The 5,675-nt window shown below is 40.1% G+C and overlaps 1 protein-coding gene across 1 annotated transcript in view; it reads left to right on the forward strand.

The window, feature by feature from the left end:
• Positions 1 to 1,409: 1,409 nt before the first annotated feature.
• Positions 1,410 to 5,675, forward strand: part of bcar3 (BCAR3 adaptor protein, NSP family member) — a 48,143-nt gene continuing 43,877 nt past the window's right edge. Inside the window, exon 1 of the mRNA XM_010774578.1 lies at positions 1,410 to 1,556. The gene's annotated coding sequence lies outside the window, so the exon portion shown is untranslated. The remainder of the gene's footprint in view (positions 1,557 to 5,675) is intronic.

Genomic DNA, 5,675 nt, shown 5'->3' on the forward strand with positions numbered 1-5,675 from the left:
AACTGTAGTCAGCGCACCAGAACACGGACTATTAGGTGTGAATGCACCAAACTCCTTTAATGATTCTTTAATAAAACCCTTGTTGATGTCCCAACACCTATGATGAATTACATTATAAATATATTAAAATATCCTAGTTTTGTTTATCCTATTGTGGCTTATGACAATGTAGTTTGCTAAGTGAAGTGCTCTGCTTTATGGCAGTTAGGCAGGAAGACGAATCAATCTGACAATACGTTTGAAACCCAATGTTTCACAATATAATTTAACCATTTAAGGATTAGATGTATGCATTTATATCTGTTTTTGATATTGCTAATATCTCCATATTGATGTAACTGTGCTATTTATATTTGGAGAAAGAAGAGGGTGAATGCATTTTTTTTAAATATCTGAAATAACACAACAAATAATGATGATGAAGATTATTTAAACAAAAGTTCTTCCTTTTTGATCAAAAAAAGACAGTTTTGGCCCTCATGCACTTCAGCTTTCTCACAGTCTTATCACATGTAGTGTGAGTAGCTCAGGATCAAAACACCTACATGTTTGTAGCAATGTGTGTGTCATATTCGGGGCCATCTGATCATCTCGGCTTTCATAGCGGCAGGATGGGCTCCTTGTATTGTCTGAAAGGAAACACACACACACTCACAGACACACGCACGTGTCTGGGTGTTATCAACTCTAGACAATACAGAGGAACAGGAGGACAAAGACAGGAGAGAGTGTTGTCCTGAGGGCCAGTCAACACACACACACACACACACACACACACACACACACACACACACACACACACACACACACACACACACACACACACACGATGACCTCATGCCTGATAAACACATGTGGAGCCCTTCTACTCTTACTAGATGAAATGTAAGTTTTTTTTGCCACCATTCCTTCCCTTCGCTTTAAAGGTATTTTGTGGTATATTTTAAGCTATGACGCTGATTTATTTCTCAGCAGTAGTTAAACTTTGTCTTTAGTGCACCTCAAGTTTCTCAGACATGTCACAACCATGCAACCTTTTCATCCCTTCTCTGCAAATAGCAACATTAGGTCACATTTAAATCTTCTCTAAGCACTTAGTGGTGTTGGTGTAAGAGATCCCAAACAAAAAGACTTGGAGCATGAAATACGGGGCTGTGCAGGGAACACAGAGGAGGAGGAGGAGGAGGAGGAGGAGGAGGAGGAGGAGGAGGGGTTGGCAGGGAGAGTTGTGTTCAGGGGATGTGGGGGCAAGAGACAACTCAGCTAAAATAAAGAAAGAAAGAAAACTCCTCCCAAATACAGAGGAGAAAGAGGAGGGGCTGTGTGCTCACAAATCACTCCCCTGAGAGAGAAAGAGGAGGGCAGGGCTTCTGATTGTGCGGCGCTACTTGTTGTTGCCTGTCTCAAGCAGCGTGAGTGAGTAATCTTGCAGCCGGTCCGCTAGTCAGAAGCTCAGTCATTCAAACAAACGATGAAAGGGAATACTTTGGATTAGATACGACTGAAAGAAAAATAGGAGCAAAGACCAAGGGATAGAGAAAAGGTCACGCTGACAGGTATGGAATATAAATGTGTGTGGATGTGTGTGGAGGAATGTGTGTTGTTAAGTCTTGATGATGGTCATCTCCTCTGCGTGCATTAGAGTCATTTCAGACTTTTTTATTTAAAGGTAGAAATAGTAAATGATTTGTTTCTCTTTCTGTGGCTGCTGTGTATTTCACCACACTGCCTTCTCCTCTCAGCTCTCTCTCTCTCCACCCCTGTTGGTTGAATTGTTTACATCTCAAAAGTGAGTTAGATTTGCTCGGGGACTTTTTGAGCAATAAGTCGTCTTCCCAAGGCGCTGGGTGTAGCTGTGGTTGATGGGGTTGGTTGGTGCTGCTAACTGTAGAAACCCCCAGCAGGAAATAATTACATGGAATATGAGAGATAAGATGAAGATCTTTCATCACGGTTTTGGGTTTGGGTCAAGATTACAATGTTTTGCACAAGTTTATTTTCTCATCATGAATAGGTTTTGACACTGCTGTAAACCCACCAATATTTATTTTAGTATTTCATTTTAAACTTGAAAAGGTTAAGGAGGGCTCTTATCAAACAGCTGTCGTGCTCAGAGACACTTTGACAGGTTGCAGCTCTCTGACCTTTGAGAACACATCTTTAAACGGTAAACCACCCACGAGATGATGACAGGCAGACATGTGTGTGCATCTGTGTGTGTGGATGTCTTGTGAAGAGAAACATGCAGCAGGTTGTTTTCCGATATTAGTCAGTGTCAGGTCTGAACCCTGTTGTGGCGTTGAATCGAGCCAATGAGATTCAACCTTTGATTAATGCTGAAATTTGTCAGACTCACATAGCTCAGCTGTAACTGTGTGACGGTTGCCTACTTGCAGTGTGTGTGTGTGTGTGTGTGTGTGTGTGTGTGTGTGTGTGTGTGTGTGTGTGTGTGTGTGTGTGTGTGTGTGTGTGTGTGTGTGTGTGTGTGTGTGTGTGTGTGTGTGTGTGTGTGTGTACACGTTTGTGGTGTTGTGTTACTTGCTCCTGTGGGATGAAATGGTTGGTATTCCAGCCAGCCTTCAACACATGTGTCTTGTAATCTTCAAAAAAGCCGAACCATAGCAAACAAAAATCAAAAATGATAATATACTTTTTAAGGCTTTAACTTCAGTATTCTGATGGGATACTGGTCTATAACTTTAGCAGTACTGCCTTTACCAACTTTTAACATTTCTACATTTTAAGAAATTAATAATACTTTTTTAAATATACTAGTTAACCGTGATGCTACCAATTCATTTGTGGACTAAATATTGAGGCAAAAGCTGCAACAACATCTCATCAATAATGTTGAAATCTGAAAGGAGCATTACTAGATTTGCTTTTGGCACTCACACTTCAAATCTCCAACTTGTTTTATAAAAGGAAAGGCTCTCATTTGCTTTCTTGTCAAATAAGATACATTCATTTGTCATGTATGTAGATAAGGAAGTTAGAGCTAAGGCGACGGTATCTTAGCTTAGCACAAAGTTTGGGAACATAGGGAAACAGTACAAGAACAAAATTGAAAACTTGATAATATCTGGTCTCACTGAAATATGTGTGAATTAATTTAGTTTTGTCATCAGTTACCATCTAAAGCTTCCTGTTTAGCATAAAGACAGAAGTGTTGCCTTTTATCCAACTCTCTGGAAGTAAGCAAATAAGTCTTTTACACAAACAATGTGACTTCCGTCTATTAAGGAATTTCATTTATTTTCATCTGCATGATTGTTAGACAACAAGATGGACACACTGAACCTTTTTATCTCAGAAACATAAACACAATCACATGCCAATTTAGCATGTCCATTTATAACTAAGCAATTGGTTGGTTGGTCATGGTCATTTTAATTGTAGCTATAAAGTTGTTACACCCAAAAGGCCGGCTGAGATGACACCACAAGCGCAACTTAACTGCATGTGTTACCATCTTTGATGTTGCTGGAGCATCATTTCAACTACAGCTTGAGTTATAGATTTGAGATGGAATTACTTTTTGAAGGAACTAAATACTGACTGACTCAGCTGGCTGCTTCTATGTGACTGACTGGCTCACAGTGTGCTGATCAGTGACTGTACACACATTTTGTCTCACACTTTCCATCTCTTAAACGACATATGAAACAAGCACACATGGAGGGCAGGTGGTGTGTGTGTGAGAGAGAAAGAGAGATTCAAAAGTTTTAAATGGCAGCTACTGCTGTGGGATTTAATAAAAGACTCAATAATATGTTGCACACCCATACACACTGGTAAACCTACGCACCGAAGAGCGCAGTAGGACCTCTCTCTCTCTCTGTCTCTCTCTGTCTCTCTCTGTTTAACAAAGGCCGGCTCTAAACAGCGGTCATGTGACAGTTGTTCCCATTGTTCGCTTCTGGCCAGGGGTGGTTTGCGTGTGTGTGTGTGTGTGTGTGTGTGTGTGTGTGTGTGTGTGTGTGTGTGTGTGTGTGTGTGTGTGTGTGTGTGTGTGTGTGTGTGTGTGAGCATGCCATAGCAGGAAGACTCTTTAAGGCAGCTAGAGGAAGCCACTTATTCCCCAACATGTTTGTGTTGTCCTAGGATTTCTCTTTCGTATACTAGAGGACTTTTAGTCCAACCTGAATTCCCAGCAGTGGCCAAGACGCCTTTTGTGAAGTTCTTGAGTGGACTAAAGACAAGCTTTCTGACTCCTCACTGATGTGTATAGTAGTCAGAGGGAGAGATGGGAAAAGCCTACTATTAAATGATCAACTTTAGTTAAACTACATTTTACAAAGCAATGTCCTTATACCCTGTGAGACAGAAATAGAAAGAATTACAGTTATGGTGAGAGGCGATTTATGTTTTATTGCTGGTGATCCTTTATAATGAGATGCCTGCCGACTGTTTATACTGCCATTTCCTCTTCCTGTTAATCTGCACTCATTTCCCACCCAAGGACTTGTGTGTGTGTTTGTGTGAGTGTGTGCTGGCGTTCCCATCCCAACCCAAGGCCTCTACTAGTGTTGCTGATAAAGCAAACCTTACCTCAGAATATGTTGTGTTTTGCACCATGGTCAAGGGAAATACCTCTGATGCCAGGAGTATTTTTCCACTGTAAAATTTTATTTTACTGTTTTATTTGAGTGATATCCTCAATGACGGCTGGTTTTAAATGCTGTCCATTTCAGCCAATAAATTATCTGACTGCATATATTTGCTCATTTAAGATGTTTTAGTATCACTATATATATATTAGCTTATAAATGACAATAAACAAGCTACTTTTATGCTCTGGCTTCCAAAGAGGGATTTGTAAGCATAATTTAAAATGATAGGCCACAGCTTTAAAAATATGACTTATAAAAGAAGATATACATGTTTTTGAATATGTTGATTTACAAAAGTTACAAATAGTAGCACTGCTTACGGGTTTAAAGGAAATGTAAACTTGTCACTACACATTTAAATTATAGACATCAATTTGAATGATTTGCTGTTTGTTTGAAAGGATATTGTGTCAGTAGCAAATTCAAAACATAACCTCAACCTGCAATTGACAAGTAATCTAAAATGAAAGTTTTTAAACCAATGAAAGTTGTATTAGGTGTAGTGTTAAGATTCAGCTCGATAATGCAGATGTTCTTACTTACAAACTAACCTAAGTATGGTTAAAATTACCACAAAGTAAATGTTTCTGTGTATGTGCGCGAGTGTGTCTATTGAAGTGTGCGCTAGCCAATGGCTGAACAGCTGTATGGAGGAGAGGATGAGGCAGGCAGAGAAAAGGGGGGGATAAAAAGAGCAAAGTCTATTATTATGAGAGGAGGGAGGACAAAGGGCAGAAAGAAGGTGACAAAGTGAGGAAGCTAAAGAAGAGCTGACATCATGACGGACAGGCAGAAGGAGGGAGGGGGGGGGTTTGTGTCTGTGGAAGAGCACAACACTAAAAGAGAAAGGGGGAGATGGATATATGGATGAAGTCAAAAGAAGAAAGAGGAACTTAAAGGTCGCATGTCATGGCAATTTCTACTGATCATAATTCCATTGTTGAGGTCTACTAGAATAGATTTATATTGTTTAATGTTCCAAACTCACATCGGTTTCTCATACAGCATCTCTGTATAGTATGTGTATTCACTCTCTGTCCTACACGCTCGAGACTGCCAAGG

The sequence above is a fragment of the Notothenia coriiceps genome, unplaced genomic scaffold (assembly GCF_000735185.1).
Source record: "Notothenia coriiceps isolate Sejong01 unplaced genomic scaffold, NC01 NC01_scaffold00014288, whole genome shotgun sequence".
NCBI lineage: Eukaryota > Metazoa > Chordata > Actinopteri > Perciformes > Nototheniidae > Notothenia > Notothenia coriiceps.